General features: G+C 34.9%; 1 protein-coding gene across 3 annotated transcripts in view; it reads left to right on the top strand.

Moving 5' to 3' along the window:
- Window positions 1-15,907, top strand: part of ASCC3 (activating signal cointegrator 1 complex subunit 3) — a 259,113-nt gene that overhangs the window by 145,303 nt on the left and 97,903 nt on the right. The window lies entirely within an intron of this gene.

Raw genomic sequence — 15,907 nt, 5'->3', positions numbered from 1 at the left:
AACGTTACATGTACAGCTGCTGATTCCCTGAGTTCAGCAAGACCAGAGATGGTCTACCCTGCACACCAACTAGGTGTCTGCGGCCAAAAGAGTTTGCAGCATCTTGATTGTTAGGCAGTATTTAACTGGCTCCTGCTCAGTTTTCATTGGCAAATTGGACCTCCACTTAATAAATGTTACACATCAAACTTGAAAACATAAAAGTGATCTTTTGAATTATGGTTTTTGTCTTTGTTTTATTGTTGTTTTTTGTTTGTTTCCAAATAAGGACCTATTAAAGCTTGTATGATGTTATTTATTTGGATAATTACCTTAAAAACGTTTTTGGTGAAGCTGTGTTGGTTTCTGCTAACTAACTACTGCAAGGATTTTTCATTCTCTATGTATGGGTATTAAGAGAACTGTGAGATTAAATTTGAATTTGCCATGTGCAGAACTGTCATTATTGTTTCTATGCTTAAGGTTGCAACCTCTATTTTTGGTAGTTGGTCTGCTACAGATTCTTCCCTATCTTTATTTACATAGGAAAAAAAAATTCAACAGTGTAGAAAGTTAACTGTGTAAGTTGGCCTGGAAATTTGGAAGTTCTAAAATATTGAGAACTGCTGACAAAATACTGAAAGCATAGCAGTGGATGACAAACCCTTAGGGTCTAGAATTTAGAAAACCAAGAGTTTTGCAAAAGCCTTTCTAGTCTCTTTGTAATAATACTTGAAAAGCAGTTAGCTCTGGAATCAAAGGCAGTTGCATCAATGATGAAAAGCACTGCGCATTTTATGTCTGTGAGGGTATTCTGGCTTTAATATGCATGCATTTTGTAATAAAACAAAGAATTCCAGTGCAAAGTCTTTGATTCTAGAGATCACTTTTTTGAAGTATTCTGCTGCTTTTGTTTATCAAGGACAGCAATCAGAAATCTGAACACAGTTTAGGACCTTAAATTCATATAGCCATGTTTTCATTTAAACTGTAGTATTGCTAAATAATTGAAATAAGTCCTAATTGGTTTGCAGTTGAAGGGTACAAATGAAAAACCTATTGAAGGTAATGGGAAAGAAACTGTTGGCTTTGTAGTAAGCCCTAAGGACACAGCTTAATACAACACCAAACAGTGTTTCATAGGAAAACACAGGACAATATTTGGCAGAGGTGGATTTTCAGCAAGCTTCTGGAACCAAAATCAGTAAGAAAATGTCATTCTGTGTCATGGTGTTTTATAAATTAAAAACAATTATATGAGCTTACCAGTATTATAATTCTCTTAATGTCCCTTATGTTCAGAGATGGTTTTCCAGACTCTTGATTCCATAGTTTGAGCATGGTAGAAGAATGTTTTTACTGCAACATAGCATTAAAAGCATGTCTGGTTTCTTGTGCCTGGGCAGATAATTTTGAAACACTTGTAGTAGATATTCTCAAGTACACTCTTAGATTTTGTATCTGTTAGGTAGCATATTTGTTGAAGTAATCACTAACATCTCTTGTCTAAGGAGTATATCCAAGACAGTCATTGTAAGAGACTTCTATCCTTTCACAGTACCGTACTGGTCTGAAGAATTCATTGATCCATAGTGAAAAGTCAGAGGGAAACTTGAGGTTATTTTCAACCACAGTGTTAGGATCGTAATTTGCATAATGTGTGAACTCTGCAAAAGACTTCATTATGAATCTTCTGCTCTCTCTCACTTACAATTATGATTTACCTGTTAAAAGTCTATATTTATTGTATTCTATGATTCTATGAATTGTTTTCTGGTTGTATTGATCCTAGAAACCTAACTTTTTCGGATGAGTTTTAAACATCTGTCATGCTCATAGTCATGCACATCAACATGTCACAGTTCTGTTTAACATGATAAGGAGGCACAAATTCTGTGTTATATATCTGCATTTTTGCAGAAAAAAATAATTAAGTTCATTGTATTCCTCCTTTTTTAAGTTTTTGGAGTGTTTTTATAATTATTATTTTTTTTATTATTTATTTTTTTTTTTTTTAGCAGAAGCAAGTAATTCTTTACTCAGTTGAAAGTCTATTAATACCTTTTTTTTTACTGACATAGTCCAGTTTCTTTAAATTTCAGATTTGCACTTGTGGAAAAGATAAATAATAAATGAAAAAAAAAAAAAAAAAAAACCACAGAAATTTATGATACTAAATCAGTAAGGAAATGGGTGGAAGTTGCCAACAAAACCCACAACTCTCATAAGCCTTTGTAAAGAAAGGTAAAATATTAATTAAGAATATAAAGAATATAGCTAGAGCATAGTGAACAAGCTGTATAAGAAGCTATCAACATGCAAATTCATATTGTAATGTAAAGTTTCATGTACTTTTTATCATGACACAGAACTAGTTAATACTTGAAAACTAACTTCAAAAAAAGGAATTTGGTTTTACATATGTATGAATTTTAGCTCTCAAGAGAACTTAGTTTTTGGGGAGGGTTGTGTAACTACAGGAATATGTTGGTGTTTGTTACACATAGTCTAGAATTTCATTTGAATTCTTTATTGAATGGTTTGTGGCATTGAGGAAGAAAGCAAATGTAAAATATCTAAAAATTTTTTTTCTGTTCTGGGAGTAAAGTTAGTAGGAATAATTTGAGGTGAACCGTATTGGTAGTAAGTGGGTGAAAAGCTATTTGAAATTCAGTGTTAGTTCATTTTCAGATTGGTTTTTAATTCTGAGTATTGAGAGCCATCTTCTGGCCACACTTGTTAGTGCACATCCATGATGCTGATTTTATGGCAGATAAAGGATTTTGTTTGGCTATAGAACATTTTGAACAATGAAAATTAAAAATAAATGTACTAATATTAATTGTTCTTTGCTTTGAAATATTTTTTTAATGAGTAACGATTGAACACAATGTCTCTGTGGGGCAGGGGGACATAAATACATTCTACTTCCTACATCTTGTAGCATCTTAAGCTGGGAGGCTGTCCATACAACAAATGGATAGAAATAGCTTCCCTAAGTCATAATTTACATTGCTTATCTTAGATGGATGAATTTTGAATGGTCTCCCATACAGTGCTTGTGTACTTTCAGTGCACTTGGTCTACATATTAGTGGTAGGAACATCAGGAAATGAAATGCTTCAGGAAACTTCACATGTGGTACTGAAAAAAAAAACATAGGAAAATCTGCTTGACCTGAAGGATTGTTTCTTTACATTCACAGGAAATTTTGAAGATACGTTACTCCTCCCTTTCCTTCCATTTTTTCTTCCTTTTCTCTTTTTGCATACATTAGTGGGTGACAGTATAAAGCACAACTTGTAAAAGTTGCATATGTAGTAACCATAATGTATAATAGACATGTATAATATATAGATGTATGATATATATATATAATAATGTAATAAGTATACATTATTATTGCATAATAATGTAAACTTGCTGAAAATAAAAATTCTTCAACCAATCCATGTTTTAGCAAGCAAGCTAAAAATTTTACCTGGCAATTTAAACAATTTATTTTCCACATGTGTTAGAAAATAATTGTTTTGATTACTGGAATAGTTGATAGTAAATGAAACAGTCTCCAATATTTGTGTTAGTGGAAATCTTTTTTTCTCTCTGACTGAGTTTGTATACTGAGGACTCTCAGAGAACTTTGGCATTTTACAGGCACTCGATCCATCATTCAGAAAAGTCATTAATTTTACTCTCAAATTAAAAATATAATCAATAATCTTACAAATTTGCACAGATAAGAAAAAACCACTTAATGACTGCTTGAATTTTTTATTATTAGGAGGAAAAAAAAAAAAAAAAAAGAGATTTATAAGGAATTTAATTCCACCATTTGGGATTAAGCAAAAGCAGTTTGGGAAAAATTTAGTTATACAGTGTTCTGATCAACTTTATAACACTGCCGGAAATTGTTTATTGTCATACTTTTAAGTAGCACTATGACCTATAAGGTTATGACAGAGTCTGTGAATCAATTGCTTAGCTTTGTCTTGGCGAAGAAAGAATGGTGGGAATGTAACATTTTATGGGGAAGTGCATGATTATATTTGGGGATTCTGATGAGTTGGAAATGAATTTCTGATAAATAATGCCCCCAGATAAGTTGCTATTGTCACTAATAGAAAGGATGAAAACTCTCCATTCCTTATTTTTACTGTAACATTCCTTGGTTCTGTTGTATTCAGGCATTTAAAGCAATAGAACGATCTGATTAATTTTCACGTGTTGGGCCATTAACTTTTCAATTGTTTCTTCAGTTTCTTGGTGATAGCGCATACTCAGTATCAGAATAAGCAGAGATTAGTGTGAGGGCAGATAATGCAAATTCAAGTTGATTCCAAGTTACTGGGAACAGTGAATGATAATTAAGAGCTATTGTTGATAAGCCTCACCTGCAAGTATTGCATTGCCACCTGAGCTGGTTACAGTAGAAATTTGTTGCAATGTAAGATTCTTTGTGGGTCTATTTTGTCTAATTCTCTCATGGATAATTTTTGGTCATTAATCTAAATCTAGAATATGACCCCTGAGTGGTTTCCATGGTGATTTATCATGCAAGTTTTAGGAGTCTGCACAATATATCTACATATACATGTTGTGTCTGAACTCCCGTTGCTGGGGTTCATCACATTTTGGGCAGCCAAGAGAATGACTGAGCTCAGCCTGGGGCAGAAATGGAGCAGGCAGGGAATTGCAGGAATTCTACAACCAAGCCTCTGCTGCCAGACCACTGTGAAGATTGCTGGGACTCCTGCTTCAGTTGTACAGATCTGCATGAAGGCATTTAAGTATTGGTGTCATTATCTCAAACTGAGCTGTGCCAGAGCAAGCTGCTGGCAAGGAGGTGTATCTCAAATGGTCAGGCGCTGTCTTTACTTTCTAGCAGCACTTCTCCGCATCAGACAACATTAGCTGGCCATTTTATCAGCTTTAGTGGTGTACAGATTAAACAAATATGATGGAACTATATAGTTATCTCAAGTGATGTGTTCTGTAGTAGAGTAGGAAATCTTTTCTAGCTTGCTCTGAAGATGAAAAGGCAGTGCCAAAAACTGTAAGTCATCAATCTGTTTCTATAAATCAGATTAGAAAGTCTGTCTGATACTATCACAGATGACAGGTACAATAGGTTTTCCTCTGGTGAATGGTCATTTGGAATAGGGAAAATAACAGCAGTGCATAAGCATAGCCTCTGGGTTTCTGTTCTGTGTAAAATTTGTGTATCAAGATAATTAGCCATTTCATACTTGGAGCTCAAAAAAAAAAAAAAATTAAAAATTAAAAATTACCTGAAATCCTCAAATACAAATTAACTAAAAGAAGTACTTCTGTTGAGTAGCTTCAGAGGTTTAGATTTAAACATGTAAGCCAGTTTCTAATGGTTCTTAATGATATAATGATATAATTGCTTTATAATATACTTAATATAATACTTTATATTATTTATTGATATTATTATTTTGTATTGTTTACATTACTTTTATGTGTCATATGATATTTTACGCTGGTTTTCAAAGTGCATGAGAAAATCAAGCAAAATAAGAAAAGCTTTAGAAATGTTTGGCATGCTTATCCAATTAAAAACCCATAGGGATTGCACAAGTCAAAGATTCTCCATTCCTTTTAATCTGATTTTAATTCTGAAGTCAGTAATAACATCTTGAAACCACTGAAAACTGATATCCTGGTGATAATTTTATGGTAAATACGTGTAACAAGACTCCACAAATGTGATGATTGCCTTAGAACTAAGCCATGGTATTGGGTTCACTTCTTTGGATTCAGATGAAGTTTCTCTTCCTCCATGTTGCAAAGCTATTACTATATTTTGAAAGTGATTGTAGTTTGTTAAAGTGTTATTTTACATAGATAGGACTAGTTTTCTTTCTTAATGTAAGGGATGAAAATCCTCTTAATGTATTTTTTTATTTCAACTCCAGTTATTTCTGTCATTGAACAGTATAGAGATATTCAGTTCTGAAATGTTATTACTTACTTCAAGCAGTAAAATATACAGATAAATTAATTTTAAGGGAATTGTTTAGTATTTGCTTTTTTCTAAGTCCTAACCCCCCAGCAAATGGAGCATTACAGATACAGATTCAAATTTTTTTGCAAAGCCTTTTGAGTTTGGACTGCTCCTGAAGAAGGCAGGGCTGTGAAATGAAGCATGTGAAGGATGTAATGATTAGAACAAATATGGCTATTATACAGAAAACTTAATATAATTAAAAGATTAAAGAAAATGAAACTTACAGTACAGTTTTTAACTCTTTTGAACTGTTATTAGCACTAATGTATGCACATTAGGTAAACAGATTATGAAAAATGGAAATGAATCCAGGCTGGAGAGGGACTGGCAAACCAGCACAGCAACCCTCTTGCCACTTGTGTACTGCTGTGCACTGCACTGAGAAAGTAGCAATCTCTCCCCCTCTGCTAGGTAATTAAGTTGCCATGGTATGCTTGATATAAATGAGAAATTTTTTTTAATATACAGTCTCTCTGCTGTGTGGGCAAAACATTTAAACTTAGCTTGCTGAAGAAACTGTTTAGACTGCTTTAAAGTAATGGTGTATGAGTTACAGAATCTTAACAGTAGTTTTGACAGAGGATTTCTAATCTAGTTTGCAAACCACAGACAAAGGAGATGGATGAATTGGCACAATACTTTTTCACTTTTTCACTTTTTCACGGTGCAAGTGTATTATAAAAATTATTTGCACAAGACAGTAAATGTTCCTTTACTGAAAAGATTGAGCAATGTGTGATTTTTACATGCTTGAAGAATGGTAGTGTAGCATATAATTTCTCAAAGTCAAAATTAATTATACTTAATTGTGTCTTCTCTATGATTTTTAAACTTAGCAATTATCTTGTAGGCTTCATGAAATATGAAACATAAAGCTGGTAATTGACATAAAATAATTGAACTATAAAGGCTGGATCTGGAGGAACTTTTTTTGTTGGTTGGTTTCCATTTCTTTGTTTTGCTGAAGTAGAGGAGAGGGCCACAACAAATATTAAAGCCTATTTCTTCCAGTGGATAGAGTTTAAAATCACAAGGGATCTTATAATTTAGCAGAGGTCTGTGGAAATATGCCTTCATTTGACATTGAATCTGGCTATGAAGTCAAGCTTTTTGAGCTGCTCCTTTCTTAAAGCAGCTGGTTTCATCTGGTAAAAAGCCTGATAGTTGTCCCTGTTTGACAATCAGTCTCTAAATTCCCAGGTCTGCTGGCCAAAAGAGCATAGTTATATAAACCTTTTTGTTACATCACTTATTAGGTGCTACTTCTGTGCCCTTTCAAGTGTACAAAAAATTTGTGTTACCTTTGAAACTGACTTTGAACAATGTTTAATAGCCCACAGGCTTCACAGTTAAGCTCTGACACTGTAGAGATTCTTAGAGAAGCTTGCTGGTAATTTAGAGTAAAACTAACAAAAGAGACAACGTAGTTACCAAAGGTGTGATAATAAGCTGACTGCAGCATTGATAATAAGTATTAAGTCTTATGGAGGTCATTTCTAAGACACGTTCTTTTTCTCCTGAGAGTGGAGTAGGAAAAAATATGAACCAGTAAGATGAAGATAATTCTGAGATGAAGTTATGGAAATGTGATGGGATGTGCATTTAAGTCAGGATATGGGCACAAGGAACAATAAATTCATGATGAAGCAGGTTTCGCTGTGCCCAAGAACAGATCTGTTTCTTAAGGGATTTTTTTCTCCTGTTAGTACTTTATCAGATAAATTATCACTCACAAATTGTGAGATGAGACCATGTGAACATTGTAGTATGGAAATGCATAAATACCTAAACATTTTTATTTTCTTTCAAGATTTCTCAAAAGTGATTTTCCTTGCAAGATTTGATATTTGGCGAGAGTGAGCTACATTTCAAATCGTTAAAATTTTCTTACATAGCAAGGACATAGAAGGAATGAAACATACAGTTCTGATACTTGTTTAATATACTGTTAGCAAAACAGTATAACACACAAAAAAATGTGTGTTAACTTTTTATGGGATGCTAATTACGTTATGAATTTTCTTGCATTTTTTTAATCAACTAGGATACATCTATCAGAGCGAAAATATTTTAACATGCTGCAGATGTGCTGATATGCTAGTTTGGTTATCTTTTTTCCTCTAAAAGTTGAGATTACATGGTTCAAATTACTTAATGAATGGAGGGTACAATTTGACATATTTAATTTAAGAACTTGTACTACTTTTATTTCATTGACTTGCATTTTCCTTAACCAGTCCTGCTTGGCATTATGTTTACTTCTTCCATCTAGAAGCTAGAAGAACGGGGGAAAAAAGCAAGCTGCGATGCCAAATCAAAAGGCATTTAATGCCTGTGGTGTCTTTCCTTTTAAAAGGAAACAGTTATTTTCCTGTTTTATGATAAAATTTTAGCTTTTCATTTTCACCATGCTCATGCTAGTGTAAAACTGCTTGAAAACTGTATAGATTATTAATTCATACTTCACTTTTACAATTATCTGCAAACTGGTAAGAGAAATTCCATTCTTCTCAATAGTCTTTGAACATCACTTTGCACAGGAGGGAAGTTGTGGCAGAACTTTTATAGCTTAGTTAGGAAATGAGAAATACACTTGATGTTCACAGATGCATTTGTTTTTTCTTTTAGGGGTAATAATGTATACTTTTGGTGAGGATTTGCACTAAAAATAATGATGGGAAGTCATAAGTAAGCTGCAGCTGTTCTGGAAAGACCTTGAGAACACTTTCTGCTTTAGGTGTCTCAGAGTAAAAATGCATCTAATATTTTCATCACTCAGCAGAGTGGCAGTTTTGAGTATTACAGAGAAGCAAAGGAGGTTTTCTCAAATATAACAAATACTTTTACAGAAACAATGCAATATCAACTTTCAATTGAAGCGGAAATATTGAAATCTCTGCACAGTTAAGCACAGAAACGAAAGGTTTAACTAGGTCTCCAGAGGATGTCAGTGTATGAACTGAAACTGGTACAAATTTATCCTATCTGTTGCCATACTGCACTTGCATGGCATCAAACTCTCACTGTATCATTCTTCTCATTGCTGTATATCTTCCTTACTGGTTAATTTCCCATCAGGAAACAGAAAATGCCTTCTACTATCGGCAAATCAGACCAAGACTGATCACTCTGTGCACTCCAAGTGGTTAACAAATTTGACAGCAGGACTTCTTGTCTGAAGGGCAGAGTATAAATATTTTTCAGAATTTTTCTCCCCTCTGGGAGAACAGTATGGCTCTGAATTGATGAGAAAGAACATAAAGATTTACTTCATTTTGCATGCATTTGAAATTCATGTCATAAAATTAAATCCATTTTAATTGATGTGCATTAATGTCTTTGTAAACTGGAACACTTTAACTTCTTTTTTAACAAGATTTGAGATTATTTAGATGTAGTTTTCTGCTGAGTGTGAAGTCTAGGTTTGCACTGAAGCAATGCAAAAATGTCCTTAAATGATATGTATTGTGTTTTCTTTAAACAATAGAAACGTGCTTATGATTTTACAAACTATGAAAAATACAATCAGCGATTCAAATGTGTTGCTATTTTCTTCCTGTGTTTTCATTCATCTTTGGTGCTAAAGCTAGATTACTATGAACAACGTTTCCTTTGTGAACCTAGTGCAGATTGCTAGTTGTGTTTACACAGAATAATTCTTTTTCATTTTAGACTCTTAATGCTCTTTACAAGTATCATTAATTCATGTAGTTGTAAGGCACCTCTGTCTGGTTTTAACTGAATTATTAGGTTGCATTGATCCACGTTGCAAAATTCTAATTCAAATTGAGTTAGTGTGTTATCTATACAACTGGTTTTGGTGTATGTTCATTTGTTTTTTTCCTCTTATAGCAGGTAGGCATTAAGAGAGACAAATCTGAGCCAGCAGTGCGCCCTGGCAGCCCAGAGAGCCAACCATACCCTGGGGTGCACCAGGCCCAGCACTGCTACCAGGCAAGGACAGGGACTGTCCTGCTCTGCTCAGCACTGTGTGGCCGCACCTCCAGCACTGGGTGCGGTACTGGGTGCCATCAAACAAGAAGGACCAAAGAGCGTCCAAAGGAGGGCTACAAAGATGGGAAAGGGGCTAGAGGCATGATGTGTGAGGAACAACCGAGGTGCCTTGGTTTGTTCAGCTCAGAGCAGAGGAGCTGAGGAGGAGGCTCATGGCAGCTTCAGCTCTTCACAAGGGGAACGAAGGTGCAGCGCTGAGCTCTGCTCTCTGGTAAATGAGATAGGACCGAGGGAAACATATGAAGCTGTGTCAGGGAAAGATCAGGTTGGAGATTAGGGAAAGGTCCTTCACCAGAAATTGGTGGGCATTGAACAGGCTCCTGAGCTGTTGGAGTTCAAAAAGAGCTGGGACAACTCAGCCATATGGTTTGAATTTTGTCTGGTGCTGTGTGGAGACAGGAGTTGGAATCAGTGATCCTTGTGGGTACCTTCCAGTCTAGGATACTGTATCACTACATGGATACATTACACAAGATAAAGTTCAGAAGAAAACCAGTTGTAATACTGTAATTCAGAAAATAACTCCTGGTTCCTGATGATTTCACTTGAAGAACTATTATCTTTACATTGATAGAATGTACGGTGGAGGAATGTGTTTAAGCAAAGCAATCACACTACTCTCCTCTTTCTCCTTCAGAGGTATTTTTAGAGCACTTTATAGAACTTGAGATGATTTCAGTAAATTGATCAGAGCAGTAACTCATAGGTTTAAACAGTTCTAACTTTAATGCCCTAACTTAAATCTCCAGGGAGAGACAATTAAATTATTGACTCTTCCAGGAGAAATTCAAACTGATTCACATTTGTTTGCTAGAATTACCTTCTTCAAATACTATCTTGCTGGGTACCCACTAATTATAACTCAGTAAAATAGTAAGTGTTAGACAGAGATATTATATTGGGATAACTGTACAAAGTTAATAGCTAGATACAGTAAGAGACTGGAGATTTAGAGAATGAGTGTGCATACTTATTAAGTAGAATAGTATATCGGCCAGCCTACATTCATCCAGAAATGATCAGTTAGGTCGTGTAAGTCCTCTTTTTTGAGTAAAGCTCTCAGTAATATTTGAGTTCTTCACAAGAACCAGCCCCAGTGTGATCAGGCAATGCTGTTGTTCCCAGGGAAGGGCAAGGGAAGTAATGTGAGGGCATGTCAGTACAGAAGCACTATCTCAGTCCAACATGTTAAACTGTTGTGTATATTTTTAAGGTGAGCTTCATGACTAGTTTTTTATATGTAACTTATGTTTCTACAGCCAGATTAAACTGCAGCTTTATTTCTGTTAATACAAAATAGCCAGTGAACAAATATCCTGTCATGTGTAAAATAAACAAAAAACCAACTCTCTAGTTTCATAATTTCTAAGCCTGCAAACCCACGGATGTTTAATGCCATTTCTCACAGTCCTCATATGTACAGATATGTCCTGTTAATTATATTTGTATTTATGGACAGGAGTAGGCCCAAAGATGGAATCTTCAACTTGTTTTTTCATTCTGCATTTCTCAGACCCTCTTCACTTCCTTAGTGGATCTTATTTTAATCTAATGAATTTTAAAAGGCATTCAGTATTCTTTAAATAAGTCAGGTATAGCATATTCAGCATTACAACTAATTTGAATGAAATAAAGAAGGCTTTTGTCTTCTTGCAGCTTTAAGAAATGTAGAAGCTCAATAAAGGAGTTACAGTGATCTCTTAAGGAAAGATACAAATTCATTGTTTTGGAAATAACTGAACATTCATCACACAGTAGCAGCATTAATAGAAACAGCCTTCAGTACCTTATTTTGTTTGTTTTAGGTGTTTGTGATATCTACGTTGAGTGCCAGCACTCAGCAGATGAGGCTAACAAGGCTCATAATTTGTGGAGTGCTAGGACAATGCAAAGAACAAAGGACGGGAATGAAATGCTCAGCATTGCTCAAACCAGTGAACAAATATGATGGTGCATTCTGAGCAAAATGCAAGTGCTGCCCTATTGTGAACTCTGCAGAGGGAAAATTATGATGATTGAGTCTTACAATCAGAGGAGTGAGGTATTACTGCAGTAGGGCAATCGTGAGAAAAATCCTAGAATAGTCTGTGCAATTTCTGTTGCTAGAAGGAAACTCATTATTGTTAAAAAGTGTTATTAGGGGGGAAAAAAACACAGGAATTCAAAGTTGCAAACATATTTTCAAAATTCAGAAGCAGAACGGAAGAAGAAGTAATCTACAGAAAGAAAAATAAAATCTGATTTTATCAATTAATGGCAATCTTTGTTCAAGAAAAGCATACCAGTCTGAGATCAGTGAAGACACTAACTTTTGTTTAACCTATTAAGAAGTAAATTATTGGTAGCTGCTTCTTGTAATCAAACTTTATTACCTTTTTCAAAGTTTTGTTTTGTTTTTTCTAGGTAAAATAAGAAAAAAAAAGCTATGAGCCTATTGAAAGTTTAATTCTTGATGGTTTATTCAGGATAGATATATAGTTCAGATAAAAAGCATATGGTGCATGGTCTGTAGGAATGATAACACCTTTGGGATATCAGGTACAAGTAAAGGAAAGGACGAGTGAGAAGGAAGTTATCTGTTTTGTTGCTGATTTAAGTCTTTGGTGAAATGCCCCAAGGCTTGTTTAAATGTTCAGGTGTCTGTTTGCTACATATACCTAATTTTTCGTCAAAATTAAGTACATTCCTCCATGTCTAATTATGACATTTTTAATGTCTTAATCAAGATGAGCATGAAATTTAGAACTTTTAAAGGAGAAATATAGGTGGCAGCAAGCTAAACTAGGAATTTATTTAATACATGGTTTATTAGATGCATGTGCACATATAAGCAGAGGTCATAAATCTGCAGCCCTCTTGAGTGATATGGGCGAAGAAGGAAAATCAATTCTAATCAGATGACCAGTGCCCGGAGGTCATAACAAGTTCTCCATACACCTGAGGCACTTAGTAACATTTCATATAAATTTTAAACAAAACGCTTTAGTCTGTAATAAAGAAAGATGAGGGATACTCTAGCATTTCACTTCTATTATATATGTAGGGCACTCTAAAAATAGTGCCTCCTATTTACTTTCGTGGAAACAGCAACAGATACAAAGAGCACAATAATACTGATAGAATTCTCAGCTACACAATCTCTTTTTCAACATAGTCACCACCGTTAGCCATTTATTTTCATCAGCAGTGAACAAAACCTGCATACTGTGCTCATGAAAATCTGCATGGCTGTCCAGAATGTGGCTTGTCCTTCACTGCTGAAATACACCACCCACTAATCCACTGTGCTCATACCCACTAGTCTCCATAAACATTCAGCAAGCATCAGTGAATGCCAACGGGTGTGATTTTCTTCCACATGGAAGAATTTAGTGACACACCTTTGCTTCATACATACTTGCATGTCAGATGCCATTTTGTTAGACTGCCTCTCTGCCATCATCTGTCACATGGCAACAAATTAAGGAATATGGGCAAAATGTCAATACAATTAATTAAATCGTCAGTATTTTCAGGTTAGGTTACTAAATTTTAGTAGCATGTAAATATTCTTTCTAAACACAATTATTTGGTATAGCTGTAACTGCATGATTTTACACGATTTTGTACTTGAATTCTAGTCGGACTCTCATTGCTGTGTCTTAGTGTGTTCTCTCGCACAAAATGTTCCCTTTTCCTTTTTTTTCTGTGTTCACAAGTTCCTTTCCCTGAACTAGTGGTATATTCTAGTGGTTCATATAATTATAAGAGAAGGCTCTGGAAGGACCTTATAGAGCCTTCCAGTACCCAAAGGGGCCTACAGGAAAGCTGAGGAGGGACAAGGAACAGAACTAGGGGAAATTATTTTTTAACTGGAAGAGAGTAGATTTAGAATAGGCATCAGGAAATAATTCTTTACTGAGAGTGTGGTAAGACGCTAGAACAGGTTGCCTAGTGAAGTTGTGGATGCCTCCTCCCTGGAGGCATTAAAGGCCAGGCTGGATGGGGCTGGAGAGGTGTTTTCTGTCCTATAGTAGGGGGTTTGGAACAAGATGATCTTAAAGGTCCCTTCCAAACCAAACCACTCTATGATTCTATAAACAAAAGTTTTCTCCCTTATATAGCAAAATATTTGATTCTTCTAGTTTCCTATTTCTAAATTGGCCCATTTTTTCCATGAGAGACAACATAAGCATTAGGGTTACAAACAGAAGTATGTAATTTTTTTAATTGTGCAAGTTTAAGATTTTCAGCTACAGGTAATTTATGGAGTATGATTTTTGATATTGAATAATTGTGCTTTTTGAAAAACGGTTATCTTAACATCTGCAAAATAGATGTGTGAGACCCATGACACTAGCAAAAGAAGTAGAATTTCTGACAGCTGTTCTATCACATACAAATATGTGCTTTTATTAAGATTCAAGTTAACTATATTGTTTAGTGCTTACAGCAAGTTCTGAATGTAGTCAAGATCAATCCAAATTGTTGTGTTGCAATCATTTGTTGCTTTGCAATGAATTCTGAAGTGAATTTTCTACATACCTTTCATCTGTGGGATTTGTTGTTGATGTATTATAAATGCAATTTTTGGTGCCTTTGTGTTCATTATAATGTATTTGTTTCCATTCTCTGTCTCATAAAGGAAATGTGTCATGAACTGTTTCTGTTTCTAATTCAGTTTTTAAGCATTGTAGCATTAATTATATTTGCCAATAATTAATGTACAGATAAAATAGGAGTTTGATTTCCTTTAAGTGAATAGGAAATAATAATGCCTAAAACAGAAAAGATTGGATACTGAGAAGTTGAGAAGCGTGAAGCTAGGGAAAGTGTTTTTCCTACAGTATTTTTCTTTTCATGTTGTCTTTTATAATTGCATTCCCATCTTCCTATTTATTTCTGTGTTTGCAGAGACTTATTATTCATGTTTGGCAGTATGCCAGTAATACAAACTGTATTTTTCTTTACCCGGTCTGTATCACTTAAGTCAACTTTGAGTGGTTGTGCGTCAGGTACAAATAAATATAAAGGTTGGGAAAAAAAAAATCATAATTTGGTCTAGAATTAATTCACTGTAATCTGCTAAAAATAGAATGGTAGGGAAAAAAAAAAGAAAAAAGAGAAAAATAACTTATGTGGCCTATAGAAAAGTTCTCTATTAACAGTAATAATAAAGAAAGGGAGAAAGATCAGCATCATCATTACAGGAACCCTTCTGGTGTCATAATTAGCAGTGATCAGGTTTGGAAGACAGTGGTTTGGGAAAGAGATGGGATGAAAATAAAAGGTGTTTGTGACAAATCAATACTTTGAAATATGAAGACCTGAGGAGCCAGTAGCCAGGGTCCAGGGTAAAAAGAGGTTGCATAGAGAGTGGCCTTTGTGGCCTTGTATTTAAACTTATAAAAGCTTATGTGAAGGTTTTTTATTCTAGTTTACATCTGGGCTATTCTTCCTTTGCTCCTGTCATCTTAGTTGTAATAAAAGTGCTGTATTTTTTATGATACTTGAATTTTGGCCTAAAGCCATGTTTCTGAAAAGAAAGAGTGTTGTTCCCAATTGTATACAATGACATGAGCTTTGGTAGTGTGGGTTTCCTATGTTTGGGCTTCTTTTTTCCTTTTGTGCTCCTTCTGGAAGGCGCGCTCCAAAATGATTTGAGTTTTAGATTTTAGTGTATGAAGGGGAAAAATACTAGCTTTTCTCAACTCTGAGTCCCTTTTTAATTCAGGAGAAGCATAGTAAAGCTGACACTCAGCAGTAAGGAAGACATTCTTACATGCATCTTATGCAGAGGGAGGCTGGAGGATGTGAGATTTTTCCAAACTGGTATGCCAGCTTCCCAGATATGGGAAAGGTAAAAATGAGGGGGAGGTGATCAGTTTGGTTACTTGTTGTCTT

The sequence above is a fragment of the Lagopus muta genome, chromosome 2 (assembly GCF_023343835.1).
Source record: "Lagopus muta isolate bLagMut1 chromosome 2, bLagMut1 primary, whole genome shotgun sequence".
Lineage (NCBI taxonomy): Eukaryota > Metazoa > Chordata > Aves > Galliformes > Phasianidae > Lagopus > Lagopus muta.
Note: the sequence above shows the minus strand (reverse complement) of the source record. Positions and strands in the feature narration are given on the sequence as shown.